Source organism: Sciurus vulgaris (genome assembly GCF_902686455.1).
Source record: "Sciurus vulgaris genome assembly, chromosome: 13".
NCBI classification, from domain to species: Eukaryota; Metazoa; Chordata; class Mammalia; order Rodentia; family Sciuridae; genus Sciurus; species Sciurus vulgaris.
The window spans coordinates 86941717-86959610 of record NC_136474.1 but is presented as its reverse complement, the minus strand read 5'-3'; the positions used below and the strand labels follow the sequence as shown (position 1 = coordinate 86959610).

The 17894-nt window shown below is 42.6% G+C and overlaps 1 long non-coding RNA gene across 1 annotated transcript; it reads right to left on the bottom strand.

Moving 5' to 3' along the window:
• Positions 1-1730: 1730 nt before the first annotated feature.
• LOC306643341 lies at positions 1731-14308 on the bottom strand. The gene is made up of 5 exons (XR_013758905.1): positions 14119-14308; positions 6689-6821; positions 5891-5941; positions 3284-3356; positions 1731-2929 (listed from the first exon to the last, which is right to left on the bottom strand). It is a non-coding gene; the product is annotated as an uncharacterized lncRNA (long non-coding RNA).
• Between the last annotated feature and the right edge of the window lie 3586 nt (positions 14309-17894).

Here is a 17894-nt window from a genome sequence, read left to right as displayed (position 1 = left end):
CAACTCTGTTAAGTAGTTGGTGTGGATTCTGCTCTCCAGCAAAAGGTAGCCTGCAGGAGCTTGATCGCCCCCACATGCCACAGCCCAGCACCCTGCTTCACTGCATTGCTGACATCCCCCATGGCAAGCAAGCCCGCTGGAATCCCACGTTTGCTAAAGGTGCACCAGAGGAGAGGAGGCAAACACTTCAAGAGTCTCAGGTTGGCCATATCGATGAGGATTTAAGGGCCCTGCAGCTCAGGTTATTTGAAATGGCAGTTTCAACTGTTCGAGAAGAATCTGTTGCAGATTAGGACACTAGGTTTCCTTCAATCCTCCCCAACCCACACCAAATGTTGTAATGCAGGATTCTAGAGTTCCCGAGCAAGACCACGCCTCCTGCAACAGAGAATGTTGTCCCTGGCTTGACACCAGACTCTAACAACCTGAGGTGGAAACCTGGGACATAAAGAGACTGTGCAACTGGAGATGCTTGTGATGGCGTAAGAGTAGTCACAGCTGCAAAGTCACCAGGTAGAGTGGGTGCACAGTGTATCATAAGCAATGGAAGATTCTGAATTTGGGTCATGCGGGTCTACAGAACACAAAGAATTAAAAGAATATCTCAGAGCCTGTCCCTTCTGGACTGGCATCACTTGGCTTACCTCCATGACTCCATGGGGAAAGTGGGGACGGGAGCATCCCCCACAACAATCTGATAGAAAAAGAAATGTCTGAGCCGTATTTGGTGGATGGATCAGCTTGAAATATTTTTGTGGACTGAAATGGACGGTCTTGAAACTGTGGGTCCATTCCTGCGTAGCCCTGAGAAACACTGGAGGGGAACTGGCCTGTGGGCAGAGCTGTGAGGAATGCTCTTGGTGACAACTTCGGGTAGAGGAAGGAAGGGTCTGCAATAAGAGCATATTCAAACCCCCAGCCAGAAGCCAATGTTCTGGAAGGCGAGAACCATCGTGGAAGGGGTAACACTGTAAGAGCAAGTCAGGGACACCTGGGGAAGAGGACTTGTTCAGACCCATAGGACCACGTGCAACATGTGTAGATCTTTGTGTCTCAAATCAATGTGACAAATGAACACTGGACACTTGATACACAAAATTACCCATCCACTGATATCAGCCAGCTTCTATCATTGGCCACATCAGGGGCCAGGGAGCCGTAATCATGGAGTTGAGGACGGGGTCTACATATGACACAATCAAGATGAGGTGTCTGTCTCCCAAACCTCTGCCACTAATGAACAGTTGCCCTGTCAGCAGCAGAGTCCTCCTGTGTCCTCAGCGTGGTGTCTGCACTCAGGGAACCAAGCCACCACTTGTGAGCAAGTTGATTGCAGCTGTCCTTCCTTCACCCCATGGGAGGCTGACGCCCTGCTCCTAGGTGGGGGCGTGCTCTAACCAGGGGCTTCTCTCCCCAGGCTGCAGTACCTCAGAAGGGTCACAGAGTGCCAGTCACCCCTGTCTTTGGCTTCACTGTCATGGATTCAGTTACCCATGGTCAACCACAATCTGAAAATATCAAATGGGAAATTCTAGCAATAAACAATTCATGTTTTAAATTGCATGCGTCCTAAGTATTGTGATAAATGAAATCTCGTACCATTCTGCTCCATCCTGCCTGTGCTGTAAATCTCCCCTTTGTCTGCTATATCCACAATATGTATTTGAGCAGCCCATTGGTCACTAGTGGCCATCTCAGCTATCATACTGGCTGCAATGATATCACAATGCTTTTATTCAAGGAACCTTTATTTAGTAATAGCCCCAAAGCACAAGAGTACTGATGCTAACATCTAGATATGCCAAAGAGAGGCCATAAAGTAATTCCTTTAAGTGAAAAGGGGAAAGTTCTTTACTTAATAAGGTCAGAAAAAATATATATGCTGAGATTGCTAAAATCTACAGTACAAATGATTCTTCTATTCATACATTTATAAAGAAAAAAAGGAAATTTAGAGGTATATGTGCACAGGGAAAAGCATAGCATACCTATAATAATGTATTATCTGCGGTTTCAGATACCCACTGGGGATGTTGCAACATGTCTCCTGTGAATACTGCATGTAATTAAATTGCTCTTTAGGTCACAGACGTGACAATGCCACATGAACCTGCAATCCCTTGGTTTTCTTGCACCCTACACCATAACAAAGCTGCCCATCTACAGAACATGGGAACAGCCTCTCCCAACTTGGACCAAGAGATAGATAGACCCTGTTAGGTTGGGGCACTGCCATTCACAACACAGTATTAACTGAACAAACTGCATTATACTGGCTCTATATCCCTCAAGGGCTAAAACACAGAGGAATGAGAAAGAACAATTAGGAGTGGACCTTCTCATTAATTCTCAAGTGACCCACTTGGGGAAATTTGTGCTTTGGTTCCCACAGTTCAATGCCATTCCTTCTATTCCATGATCCACTGTTGAAACTGGTGAAGAAGCAGATCAACTTCAGATCCCTTTCAAAGCTCCAATGAGTTTTTGCATTTATTTTAACCTCTTTCATGTCTTAGAGAGTTAAGCGACAGTATGTAATGTGATGAGCATATATTTGCGTGAGCATATGTAAAAATCAGCAAATCCCTGGGTTTTAAGCTCATATGATATCTGTGGCTTAGATAATTTTGCCTCCTAATGACTCTAACTGCACTAGCACCCTTAGTAAATGTTTGTTGGAGTGAATGTCCCCTTTCCTAAACAGAATGCCTTTTTTGAGAATGCTTTTTAGGTTGAACATTGGGCTTCCACCTGGGAGTGAAGGAAAAAAGCAGAAAGAAGTTAGGCTATTCACAGGGCAGTGGTGATACTGAGCCTCTGCTGGATCCTGCTTTCCTGCTCCTTCAGTGATTCTTTCCAACAAACAGGGTGCTTTGCTTAATGGCACCTCCTCGATTGTGCTTCCTGAATTGTGCTGTCGAGCTGTCACCTGTAAAGAAAGGTATCATTTGGCTCACAATAAAAATAGAAGAAAGCCATCAAAATAGCACTCAACCGTTCGTGTATAATTTAAGCAAAACAACCACCCCGCTCAAAAATGAAACAACCCCAAGACATTTGGGCCTAAATTTTCTCACAACAAACTTTATTATTATTAGTTTTTTTTTTTTTTTAAATATTTCACCAGAAGAAGTCTGTGACCAGGATAAAGTGTCATCTTGCTGTGCATTGACGTCTCAGACTGTCTCAGCCTCTCATATTGTTTTGATCTAGTAAACTCAGAAGGAGCTATTAGTGCATTTGCCCCAAACAGGCAAGGCTAAGCAAATTTTAAGAAGCATACCTGACCTGTGATCTCCCTCCTTATAGTATTCTTTTCTGTCTTTCAGAAACTCCATGCTGGTTTTGACATGAACCTGGAATGAAAACAGGATATTACTAATGTGAACATCCTTGTTAATTCTCAGAACTTGCAAATATAGAACCAGATCAGACACAAGATGGCAGAAAATGCTACTGTTTGTTGTATTAAATTTGCCATGTGGCAAAATTTGAATTCCTTTGCCCTTCTTTTTTTCCACCAAAGACAGGCTGATGATATCACTTAAAATATCTAAAAATGATAGGGGGATTCAGAAGATAAGCACAGACACCATCTGTTACCAGAGTGAAACGGGTCCTCCTTAAAGGGACATAATGCTAAATAGGGTGGCCTGACTTGCAGAAAGTAGGACACACTGAACAGTGGAATCACTGGATCAGGAAATGTCAGGTGGTGTGTGGGGAAGTTTATATGCTACAGTGAGCAGGTGATGGCGTATCTGACACATTTAAAGTATATATTTAAGATTGAGGAACACTTTGATCGTACACTGAAATGTCAGCTGTGTACAGTTCCTCCTAACCTTTTAAAAACGTAGGCATAGAGGTCTTAAATTCTCCCTGGTGCAACAGAAATTGGAGTTGTAATTTTGCCTTGTCTGGAAATAATGAAACTTTAACACACTAGGGGTTCCTTCCTCCAGCCTCTTTTTACCTTTATTACAAAAAAAGAGAACTTCTTTGGGTATAAAATTACAACTTTGGGGAGCATAATAGGGATTAGCTCTTTCATTCGGTATTCAAGATTTTACTCTATTAAATGCTAAAGAAATGGTCATTTATTCTCAAAACTCAGCCTCCTTCTATCAGGAAAATAACTTTGGCAGAATGAAACACACACACACGCAAAGAAAAGGGAAAGAATGTGAATATTTGAAAAGCAAATGCAATCACACTCCCACGTTGTGCTGACATAAACGCTGCTTAGCTTGCCAAAGAGAAAGTAGGTCATTGTATTAGTGTGTTAGGAATGCCACCTTGAAACTTTTTATCAACTCAGGAGAAGAGTGTCAATGACCCTTTTAGACATTATGGAAACGAGATAAGGCTGCCCCAAATGGTTAGATCTGTAGTCATGAATCATTTTGTATCCATATAGCCCCATATGGAAGACATTCTCCTTTGACCCTGAATTTTAAACAGTCTGTCCATGTATTCTCCCAGCTCAGGCTCCACTTGCTTCTCCACTGCAAGACTGAGGGGACGCTGTCTTCTTTTGCTCAGGGCCTCCTCTTCTGTCATCCTTCACCCGTGCATGTGCTATGCATGGCCCAAACAGTAAAGTTGTCCCCTGGACAGGCCGCCCACATTGCATAGCACTCTTCTCCTCGCCTTTGGGAAAAGGGGAGCAATATGGAAATGCTCTCCGCAGGATGTGAGGGAGCTGGGCAGGCCGGCACTGGTGAAGATTCCTTGAGTTCAACCCCAAGACCACCATCTGCATGGACGAAACTGGTCTTATCCTGGCAGAGCTGGCTGAATCAATGCAGACTTCTCATCCTCAATTTCTTTCTCCTTAGTTCCCCTTTCTCTCCTTTTAAAATTTCCTACAACTTCCCTTTATCTTTTTCCTTCTCTAGTCTGAAAGGAAGAGAGCACCCGTCAGCCTGCCAGCCCCTGGATTCCCCTCATTTTGCATAGGGTTTAGTAGCTGCCTGGGAAATGATCCATTTTGCCTGAAGCCTCTGGGCAAAATGTTAACTCTGAGGGGAATTTACATTATTGCTTTTATCCACCATTGAAATCAAATATAAGGAAAAAGTCATAGAGCTGCAGCAGCAAAGACTGTAAGAAAAGATTGCCAAAAATGAGCTCACATTACTGGAGAAGAGGTTTGTGTCAGAGTAAGGAGAAATACTTGAGTGAAGCAATGCCAAAGCAGGTTGTGGAGAGTCTACTAGGTGGGTTCTCAAACTCAACGTAAGTGCTTGGGAGCCAGGGCCAGTCTAGATGTCTTTGGACATCTTCTCTCCTTAACATCCCATTTCTAAGAGCTGTCAATCAAACCCTTGCAGAAAAATATGAAATGTTCATATGTATAGTCCTCAAAGTTCACTTTGAAATCCATCTGAGTTGTCAAAAACACATCAAGGACTGTATGAGGACTAATGCTTTAAACCAACAAAATAGTAACTTATATACATACAGCAACAATACTTGTTTCAATATAAAATTTTTACATTCTATCCCATAACATACTAGAGCTCTAATCATGGCAACACAGATTTTCATCAAAATAGAAAAAAGTGATACTTCCTGAATACAACAAATTAACTTAGACAGGGATATGTATGTTAAGTGTTTCTATTAACTGGAAATACTTAACATACAACTGGAAATCTCAGTTAAGAATAAAGTTGTGACTGCTAAATGTTCCATATTCCAAAGTTTTCATGACCATTTCTGAAAGGTGATATTTTAGCAAAATGGATATTGCAATCCTGCTATTCCTTCCCTCTGAATTTCCACCTAGAATGCAAAGTTTGTGGGACACTGGACTGGGGTGACCTTCCCTTCCCTAGAAGTTGGTTCAGTGCCCGAACTAGGTTAGTGACACTTTTTCTCTTGCCTGAAAATTGTGAACCAGAGAATAGGCAGAGTCCCTGCCCCAATCCAGAATCTACAGGGAGTGAAGAAAGGATTTTAAAAGATGAATTGCTGAAAGAGCAACTACATGGCCTAGACCAAGGAACCTAAAAATGGCAGCAGGCTTAACAACGTTGTTAGTCACTCTCAAGAGAAATAAAGGGTATAAGGAGATTGTAGGAGCAAGAGGCTATGCGGATGGCCTCTCAGTGCTAGGAAAGGAGAAAGGAGGCAACTTCCTCATCACCAGCAAGGTGGGGCTGATCACAGAGGCAGAGTACCTGAAGCCAGCACAGAAGAGGACATCTGACTCACTGAGTGTGGGCATGAGTCAAATTTATTTTCCATCCCAGCCCCAGCCCCATCCCAGCCAGAGGGACGTAATGAAATGGAGAACTCTACAGCCCCACCTTCAAACAGTTGCAGCTTGATCTGCAAGTCTGACCTTTGCAGATAAAAGATGAAAGTTTTGAGCTTGAAGTTTTAAAATAGACTGATTTAAATGTTCATAGCCCAGATAGAATGTTTTCATAACTAAAAGTGACTGAAAAGTCAAGAAACTACACAAGGATATTAGAGAAGCACACTACCAAAGGGAAAGGGTTTGCAGTAAAGTAGAACTCACTTTCCCTTTATGGGATTAGATGAATGGATGGATAGATAGATAGACAGATAGATAGATAAGAACAAGTCATTGTAGACAAAGAGATAAAAATTAGACTTAATACTCTTAGGTTGTTTTGAAATCTAGTGAAACTAGGAGGGCCTCCAATGGCTTAACTCTGTCTCCAAAGGCCCGTTCCTCTTCCCACTCTGCTTCTGAAGATAAGTGCTTCTGTGCAATTCTTCTTAGCAAAAGGACCAGGTTCAATTCCTGCTTGCCCCGGAGTAGAGTGCTGCAGCTCTCTGCCAGCCTGTGGAGCTACACAAACATGCCCATCACTTCCTCCACACAAGCCAGCCATCACCTTGTCCTTTCAATACTACAAATCCTGCCACCCACAAGCCCCCCGGTTGTCCACTCTATGCCCAAGTGCCCTGTGTACCCCATGTGGCCCTGTATGGTGTGCTGTGTCCTCCTCGCCCAGGCTGCAAACACATGTGACTAATAACTGCTGTCAATCTCACCTGTCCAGTGTTGCGTGGTCAGCTCTCCCCACAACCTCAGGGCAGAAAATGCTCCTTCAGCAACAGAGTGAAGAGAACGCAATGAAAACACCAAGACCACTATTTTTACAGGAAATCTTTAATAGATACTCTAAAAACTCTAATTGTAAGCTTTTCCTTTTTGCCATGAAGATGCTAGGGAAACAATTTCATTTCATTCTGAGGAATAGGAACTTCATTACCTCCCGTCCCTTCCCTGCATGCCAGGGAGCTGTAAGTTGGTACTAGAGGGCAGGCCCAGGGAAATGTCCTAGATTCAGCACTGTGATGTGGATGTGTCCCCAAAATCATGTGTCAAAACCTTACTCTCCAATGCAGCAGCGTGCAGAGAGGGAGCCCACAGGAGGGTTTCAGGTCATGGGGACTCTGCCCGCGGGAATGGATTCGGGCTTTGGGCTGTGAGTTCGTCCTCTTGCTCCTCTGCCTGGCTTCACGGAAGGATGCAGCACAGGGTCTTGCCAGATGTGACGCCCTCGATCTTGGACTTCTCAGCCTCCAGAACTGGAAGCCATAATCCTCTATTCTTTAAACGTTACCCAGTCTCCAGCACTCTGGCACAGAACAGAAACAAAGAGACTCCTAACTGGGAAAGTCAGAACAAGAACCATGGCTTTCAAAGCAGAATGGGATGTTGAACACCAGGCATCGGAATCCAGTCACAGAGACTGTGCTGTAACCGAATGGTTCTCAATTACAAATGTGCATAAAGATTCTCTGGGTGCTTGTTAACAGGAGCGTTGTGGCACTACCTTAAGAAATTCTAATTGTTTGCATCTGCCATGGGGCCCAGGAACTCACATAGTTTCTGAAAATTTCTAAGTAGTTCTTTTGTATAGGTTCACATTATGTCCCCATGGAATGGATGTTGTGTCCAGAAGATTTACCAGTCAGAGGACTTTTTTCCTGGCTGCTCTCTAAGCCTCAATGTTCTTCTTTGTAAAGTGAGGATAGTAATAACTGGCAGTCAGGACTATTGAGATGTGCTATTCAATATTCCCAATAAACGCACATGCATAACATGGATTAGTTCTTCAATGGAAAAGGCTTGAACATAGGAAACTTGGGTTCTCTGAATATTTACTGTCACTTTGTCTTTCTCGTTCTCTTTCAAACCAATGTGTTAATTTTGTAAGCGGAATCTAGAACAAAATTGGGTTTTCACATTTGTTCACTCAGATTTAACTCTAAGTTTCAAAATGATTTTAGAATAGATTATTCCATGAACTACTGTTGGTGATCTTGTTATAAACTGACTCTTCATTGAGATAGGTAAAGAAAGAGCAAAGAGTCAAGTGGTCCAGAGTTGCAAAATAAAGTGAGAAATTGACTGATTCTTCTAAAGTTCCAAGTAAGTTTACTAGATGTAAATATAGGCAGGTAACAGATCCCAAACTTTACTCTGGAATAAATAAAAACAAAACAAATCCACTGGATTGAGAATCAGCACAGAAGTTCTGCTTTCTGATCCAGATTGACACTTATTAATTGATTTTAGGAGCATCTTTTAACCTTTCCTGGCTCCTGTTCCACTACTAATCCCATCATTGAAATCAGAAGATTGAATGGAGACAGTGACACAAAGTTCTTTCAGGCCGCAGTCTTCGTCTGCGGTTGTTCCACATCTGAGCAGATGTGATGAGCGGAATAGAGCAAGCCCCACCTTCTCCCTACCCTTGGAGTACAAGAAGGAAGCATCCCCTAAGGAATGACCATTTCTATTATTTATTCCTGAGAGTAAGGCAACAGCTGACTGTACAATTCAAAAGATAAGTTCATTGTTTTTACTTTAAGAGGTGCTATGGGCTGGATGTTTGTGTCCTCCTAAAATGCATATGTTGAAGCTCTAACCTCCAATACGATGCTAAGGAGATGAGGTCTTTGAAAAATACTTAGGTTAGATAAGTTTATGGAGGTGAGATTACTATGATGGGATTAGTGTTCTCAATAGAAGAAGAAAAGGCTAACGTTCGCTCTCTTTTTCCTTAACGTGAGGATCCAGCAAAAATGGGACATCTGCAAACCTTGAAGAGGGTCCTCACCAGGAAACAGCCACATTGACATTCTGATCTCAAACCTCCCAGCCTCGAGATCCGTGAGAAATAAATGCCTGGTGTTTAAACCACCCACCCAGTCTATGGTGCTTTGTTAATGCAGCCTGAACTTACCAGGACAAAAGGTCAACCGTTATTCTATTTTTGCAAAGCACCTGCACTAGAAATCAACCTGCTGTTGCCACTATTAACCCGGCCATTGAACTCCTTCCTGGGAACCCAGGGCTCCTGCTCAATAAGGTCAACAGAGTGGAGTTCTGCACACCCAGCCCACTTTTTCTGCTTTCCTTTCCTCCTGAGTTCTGCCTACATGTCTCAGGCATCGAATTTCTCCAGAGCTTCTGTCAATTATGTGTTCTTTTTCCTCTTCACTATTAAGCAAGTGCCTGCTCCTGAGGACTCCAAGTGAGGCAGAACTCGCCTTCCTTGGCCTTAAAAATCACAGGGTCTTTGGACCCTGCCAAGTTGAACTGGGCTGTGCTGGTGCCCTTTAACCAGCGGGCGTTCTCAGATACTCTCCCACCTCAGCTTGGTTTACCTTTCCTTGAACTTGCCCTGCCTTTGTTTACACACCTCACACTTAAACTTTGCTTAAACTTCAACTCCCCCACCTGTGTTTCCTGGCCTCTGCAGGCTGCCTCCCCCTCGCTTCCTGTGGATACCAATACTCGCTTCTGCATTTTCTCTGGAGACTTAAGTTTGAGTGAATTACACTTGACATTTAACATACGCGCACAGCGAATACTCCGACTTACAGAACGGGGAGGAACAGACAGACGTTCTGCCGTCGTTGTTCAGACGGCACACGCTCCACATTTCCTTCGGAGCCCAGTGTCAGCTGTCTTGTCACGGAGTCACTGAGCAAGCGCTGCTGTCCTGGGGGCAAAGCAGTGCTCACTGACCTGTGTGTGTTATAAATCGAGCTCAGTTCTGACACAGTCTTTGTCCTTTGGGAATCCACCAGCTAAATTCAGACTATAAAGGCTGGCGGTAAGGAGATTATGCTTCTTAATGTTCTTTTAGAATAAAGGTGAGGTCTGGACTCATAAGTACATGCACCCTTAGAGAGTGGGTTGGCAGAAAGTGAAGAAAATTCCCAAGGGAGCTGAAGGTCCGCTGAGCAGAAGGGGCAGGGGTGGCGAGAAGGGAGAAGACAAGACCCCCACCCCCAGGGGAAAGAGGAGGCTTCAGTTACATTCTGTCCTCACAAGGCCAACAAGTGTTTAGAGAAGGAGACCAGCAACTCAGAGGAAGTGGGTCAGCCATGACAAAGTCACCTCCATACTCCCTGCAGCTCGGCCGACTTGAGGCAAACCTTCCTCCCCCTGTGGGACCCTCCCTCCTGTTTTTCTTTTAGAGCATTTACTTTAGAAACTTATAATTGCGATTTTTTCTCTGTCCCTTTGAAACGTAGAGAAATCCTCCTCTAGCCTTTTGCCAGAAGGTCTTTCTCAAAGACAGGGAGAAACCCTTTTGACATGTGGTCATAAAGAAACGCAGCTTCCATACCTCGCAGGTTCTGTGGAAGGACAAACCTGACTTTAATAAGCCCAATTAGCAAGCTCCCTGGGCCCAGCACAGTAACCACCTCCCCCACCCCGGGGGCCTCCCGGACTTTACCCCGTGCTTAAAAATCTTCCTGTCTCGTTACAGTACCTCTACCGCAGTTGTCTTGAAAAAATCTTCCCAGCCTGCTTAATTTTATCTGGTGCAATTTTTCTTTGATCGTTCATAGGCCCAGCTCATAAATGACCAAGACGTACTGAGCTGTCCTGGGGTCCTGGAATAGCAGAAGTGTCTTGGGTCTCCACGGTGGTCGGAGGGTAGAAAATGTTCTGTGGCGGAAAGGATTCCTGATTAGACAATTCCACCACATCCTTCGCTATCTTGAATGAGGCAACAAAGCACCCAGCATCAGAAATCCTGGGGTAGAAGGGAGAAGGGGGATTTCCATGAGCACTAACATAACTGTATCTGATCATATAGACGAATTAATATCATTCTTTAGTAAAAATATTATGAATTTTAAATAGTCCCAGAAGTACTAAGAAAGTAGAATATTTCCAAATATACCAACATCAATTTTATCTCTGATAAGACTCCTGTAAGTGTGCTCTACCTATCTAGACAATAAGTTTCTAGAGCCTTACATAATAAAAAAGCAATACCTTCACCAACTTTCCCTTTTTATTTTTAGAGAAAAAGAGAGAGATTTCTTTGTATATATAGACTTATTGGTGTTAAATTGAATAAGGAAGAAAGAATTTATAGAAATATCAAACTTGTGTACAATAATATTACAATTTCATATAATTCTAAATTATTCATTACACACCTATTAGATTCAACACTTGGGTCAGGGATTATGGAATATGAGAAGTGATGTTCAATGTATACAATAGATACCCAAAATCTAGGTCAAGTTTTTTTTTAATCATTTTAAAAATTGAAATGTTCACAATGAAAGAAATATTCCAACAAGACCAGTGCTCTAACCAGGGTTAGGGTTAGGGTTAGGGTTAGGGTTATGCTGGAGAGCAACATAAATGCTCATTTCAGTCAGGTCTTTATGGTGCAGCAAAAGTCTACAGTTCTGATTGGCCAAGAGTTGGAAGATTTCTTTTTCCAGGAAGCAAATGAAACTATAGACGCATTAAAAGCTACAAAAGGTATCTCAGAGTGGGGACCAGGCAGCTTCAGGATCTCATAGCTGTTATCTCGTGATTCTTCTAGCCAACATGCTCAGAACTAGTGATTGCTACCCCCGAAAAGAGGTACTGCTAGTGCTTCAGCAATATAATCACTGACAACCAAGAAGTCTAATCAACAGCTAACAAGGGTCCTGATGATACATGGTGACCTGGTGGAGGAGCAGAACCACTTGCATTATCACTTGTCACCAATACATATGAATGCAAGCAAGGGGTTTTCATACCCCTTTTGTTCTGTGCTCCCAACCCAGGCTCAGAGAAGCCTCTGAAAGTGACATCATTTGTCTCATGGGGTTTTTCTAGGTTGCCAGCTGAAACCGAAACTGAGTGACACCACTCTATTGTTCCTGAGCTACTCTAGTCTTAGTCCAATGGCATGGCATGAAATCCACCAGAAAGAAAGAAGGAAAAGAGGGGAAAGTAGTTTCCATGAGTACGGGATCTTTATCTTACTCACTGGATCATTGCCAAGGGCTAGAATGATATTTGGTGCACATGAGATCTGCATTGAAAGAAAGAAAGTAAAGAAGAAAGAAAGAGAGAAAAAGGGTAAGACAGAAAGATGTTGAAGGCAGGAAGAGAGAAAGGAGAGAATCCGAGTCTGTATTTAGACACCAGGATTTCACACAGCTGGGGATTGCACTCTGAATTTCTAGGGAGGCTTTTGAACAGGGGAAGATGTTTACATGACAGGTCTGCTGTCAGTGTTTCTGGCATCTATGCCACTTTATTCCAAGAGGTGGAAATGGAAAGCTGTGTGTACACAGTTTGTATTGCAAACGTCATCACCTTTGCTTTCTCTTAGCACATTAAACTCTTTACCTTTAAAGCATAAAAATTGTTCCTTCTTGATGCGTCAGACACAGTACTGGTCCTTCTCTTGAATGCTTTTGACAGTTCAGCCCAGGATAAATTTGAATAGTGTAAACAAAGGTGTAAATGGAAATAACGTATAAAGTCAAGGAAACAGAAAATAAAATTGCCAGTTCAGGCATTATGTATCAGAATAAATGAGTCTTTACTATTATTATGAGAGATGTGCAGGAATTATTTTAGATATTGCTACTTGACTGACCACCAAAGCAGTGATTACACAGTGAGATATGAATTCATGGGCATTAAGGCATTCTTCTCTAATGCTGTGGATGAAAACATGACTCCAGAATTCAGCATTATTCAACAGGATGGAGCAGGTATGTATGCTATCCATAGTGCAGATCAGAGGTTCCCCAGGGAACATCAGCTTGTATGACTTTTCAGAGTCTGCACACAACTGAATTCTGCACAGAGGTATGATGGCAGGAGAACAGAATCTGATCAATGTTGACATGAATAGCAAGGTGTCAGCTCCCTTACTAAAGAGACCTAGTTCCAGCACCACTTCTTCAACACAGTTGTAGCTTATTGAAAAAATTACAAAGTCATCCAAGCATGTTTACCCCCAGAATGGGTCTGACAGCAAAGTCAAAGGTTAAAACCGATGGGAAGGATATTGGCTTTCAATGCATGGAGAGAATACGACTTTAAAAAAAACAAAGCAACTTTTGCACAGAAGTAGAGATGCTTTTTAGGTAGCATTCAACCTGGAAGTTTTTCCCCCAGGCAAATGCAGTGGTGACCTATATAGCTCTACCAACTCTTATTTTATAAAATAGAGACTCCAGGGCAAGGGAGCATCAAAAAAAAGAGGACAATCCTGGATATTTGAGAGATGGCGATGGAAGCTTCCGCATTTCAACTAAGTTCAAGAGCTGACGGAGGCACCCCACTTATGCTGTGACTTGGATTTTTCTGCAAATAGCAATAAAAAAAAGTAAGGTGTAACATTCAGAGGAGTGTAGGACCATCATACTGCACAAAGAAGAGAATCAGTGGATCATACAGAAAAGAAAAAAAAAAAAAAAAAAAAAACAGAAACAAAAGTGGAATTTATAGGAACCCAGATAAAGGAATTCCCATAGTACTATTTTTGTTGATCTAATAAAGATAAAATTTATGCGAACCCCATGGACGAATCCAAAGTACACTTGGGTGAAAGATGGGAGACATTGAAAAATTCCAATCCTGTGAATTTCATGAATCAGCAAAAGCCATCTATGTTAATGAGTGAAAAAGCAATCGGGTGAGGGAACAGTAGGGAATGACTGGAAAGAGTCACTGGCAAGCATTACGGGACAATGAGGGTCCCCTGTCTTGACTGGGTTACACAAATGTGCAACTGCATGTAAAACCCACAGAAGGGTGCACTTCAAGTCTGGGCATTTACAAAGAAAGAGAGGTACCTGATTCTGGCGGATCCACTATCTTCTGTCAGGCTAGGTCAAATGTCCTTGCAGAATAGTGCCAGTTCCATGTCTGTTCCTAACCAGTGAAGCACATGTTCCACTCCTGCTCCCAGGAATTAAACAAAATGAAGTCATCCTTGAGCATTTCCTCTTATCGGCCCCATTTGGTACTTAACGCATTGTGAGTCTCCATAAATATTAAACAGGCTCTCCCAGTTCAGGCAGTAAGTGAAATTCAAAAGCACACCAGGGAATGGAGAGTGTTCACTAAGCACTGGTATTAGAGTACCACTGGTATGTTAAACAAAGTTTAGATTTAAAACATGTTTTTAAAAGCACTTTGGAAAATACAGTCAATACACTGCTCAGTTGTTCAAACATCAAACTCCACACACACACACACACACACACACACACACACACACACTACACTTACCCCAGAAAAGCCACCATTTGTAAAGCTTATTAGTACACAATCATCTGAGTAGCCCTGGCCGCTGGATGATGTTCATAAATCTTAGAGGATGGAAAGGATTCCAGCTTTCCAGGTCTGTGGACCTTAATTCTCCATCTGTGGCTTGATTAATGGAGTAGGTTTGGCACCGCTCTGCCCTGCAGTCAAAGGTAGAGCACACTAATGATGACCAATAGGTAAAGGAAGAACACAGAGAAGAGAAGAGTTCATGATACTTAGGTGAAGAGCAGAGAATCATCCATCTTTTTTAACTCAGACCCTGAGAAAAAAGGGTTTGATTTCTCTCTTTGTTCACAGTTGAGAATTCATGGAAACTTTCTGGCTTTGTTTCCTTGCTTTATAGGTTGTGGAAGGCAAAATGGGAATTCAGAGCATGCATGCTACAAGTAGCTGTGTGTGTGCATGTGTATGTATGCACACGTGTGTGCGTGTGTGTGTCCCGGGGAGTTGAGGACATAATGCCCCGCGGACTTGGTTTGCCACTCTCCTTCTCTGCCCCCTTCGCTCTTAGTTGCTTGCTTTTCAGTAACATCCTCAGTGGCTACGGTGAAAATAACCCAAAGTGACAGCTCAGGACCAGAAAGAAAACTGGTATATGCCCATAAAAACAATTTATATTTCAGGCGAACTTGTCCCAGGGTACTTTTTGTCAGTTTTCTGTGTTCAAATCGCCGTTATTTCTGCTCGAAACCACTCATGTTGTAACCATATTTTAAAAATGAAAACCAAGATGAAGAGTTCCGGGCAAAGGCAGGGAGAAGGGAAAAGATGGCAGGCTTGCAAGGAGCTCCACAGCGAACCTGGCCTTGCACTCCAGGCTGTCAGGACTCAGCCCTGCTGCCATGTGGACTACGGCGCGCTGGCTGGCGGCTGTCACTTTCACCTGTGGACATCGCCATCCGATATCTGGATGCTCCACACACTGGGAACAAGCAGAGCCCATACTGGGTGGTCACTTTCCTCAGGGTGACTGTGGGCAGGAAAATCCGATCCCCATGTTAGTGCTTTCCTACAGAACCTGCTCCCGGTTCTCCAGGACAAACGGCCTGCGTGAGGTCCTCCCGACACATCTGAAATCAGTGCGCCCCTGAGGAAGCACACCTCACCAAGCTCAGGACTTAGAATGGGGTCCATTCCCAGGGCCACTTCATCCTAATGCATGTGTGTTTCAGGAAGAAGAAGATGAGGGAGTTATGCTGAAAATTTAAGTTCCCATTGGAGACATCAGTCTATTCCAATGGACACTGATTTTCCCAATGGAGGAAAATTGATTGTTTTTCATAAGATCAAGGAAATGATGGGCCAAGAGAATATAATTCCCAGCAGGCCATCCTGTTTCTGGTCAAAATAACTTTTTCCCCTTCCTTTTTCCTTGAATCAATATATATAGCAGTTGTGTCTTGGACTCTTTCATACATAATAAATTCCCCAGCAATATTATAGACCACACATGGAAGGAGAAAGGGGGATGGCGGGTGTAGGATCCAAATACATTTAAGCCTACTCAGTGTGGGATTTCTCATTAGTAGAAAGGATTATTCAAATGATCTATCATTGTAGCTCATTATTCCGCTAGTACAACATGCTGTGGACTAAAACATGCCTACCCAGCCCTAACTACATATTCAGAAAAACAATTAGAAATTATTAATCTACATTAGCTTTATTAGCATTTTTCCCTTCCCCCCAATGGAATTTGAACCAAAATTTAACTTATTTTTTTAAATGTTTTACTTTTAAAAGAAATCCTATAACTTACTTGGGCAAGCTCTTGGCTAAGAGCTCTGTGAAGAAAACTTCATAGATCCACTTTGCCTCTAGAAATATGTGATTTTGTACAGACACACTGGTTGAATCAAATATGAACAGGGCAGTAATGGAAACACACACTGTCACAGTGTAGGTGCCTGGGACAATTTAGTGGACAGGCCACAGGTCTGCATATCCAACAGAGCCTCCATACACTATCCAATAACAAAATCGCTGATATCCAAGATGCCAATACTGACTTCTCCAGGAAACATTAAATTAGTATGTTTAGATTAGTTTAAGAAGGTAGAGCAGGGTATCATTTACAATTTAAAAATGTCATTGTTCCGGAAAATGTTTAGTCAAAGATTTTGATTTTTAGAGGTTATTAAACACATGTTAACAAACTGATTACCTGGAAAAAACAATTTTATGCACATTTGATTACTTGACTTTTGGAGACCAATGAGAGGATGATGACCACAAAGTACAGTCCAAATCCATTGCTGGCACCCTGTAGAACTATCAAGTAAAGGATCACCTGATTCTAATGCGTTTATGATTCCCTAAAGAAAAGGAAATCTAAATAAATATAAGGGTTAAGCTTTTGATTGGAGAACTAAAGAGAAGTCTTTTAATTCTTTAACGAAAAGAGGTTGATAAGACTGATGGAAGAAAACAATATCCACAACAGGACTTAGTCGATAGTTGGAAATGGGGGTGGGAGGGAGAAGGGCACCTCCAGGGTTGCTCTCTGGAGCAATCAAGTGCACTTACTGGTACGTCCAACCTTCCAGAGGAGCAGATTCCCGGACAGGGCACTCTGGAGCACACGGGGGTGGGGAGGGCATATGTTCATTTCAGATTTGCTCAATTTGTAATGCAAACTTAAATTACCCAGCATGAGCTGAAGAGTTGAGTTGGCAGCATTGAGAACTCAGAAGATCGATCTTGACTGAAGATACACGTTTAAGAATAACAGCCCAGAGACAGAAGGGAGGAGGGGGATGGAGACCAGAAAGGAGAACAGACAACACTATCTTTTAAAGATGAGACAGAGGATGCCATTTGCTATACAAAGAAGTAATAGAAAGGAGTAGAAAATAAATTTAATATCTTATCTCTTCCACTAAGTATTTATATTACTCAATCACTGAAAACCATTCCAAATCTGCCACATAAAAGGAAATATAATGTAATGAAAAACTGAGTACAAATTACCAAAAAACACTAAGATACGCTAGTCTGGGAAGATTTGGGAGAAAGTTAAAAATTGAAGTATGTGGTGCAAATGAAGAAAAGGAGAAGAAACCCCAGGAAAACCTGGTGCCCTGGCGAAGGTCCAGCTCAACACCTCGCCAAACGCTTCTCTCACTCCCTATGTTTTTACCATAGCACTGCACATGAGCTTCCCTAGAATATTTATCATACTTTATTACAATTATTGATGTCTTCTCCCCTATTTTATGTGATTCTCTTTAGTCCATGGGTCTTACCTTATCCAGCTCTAGTTCCCTAACATATGACAGAAAACCAAATGTGGTCAAGG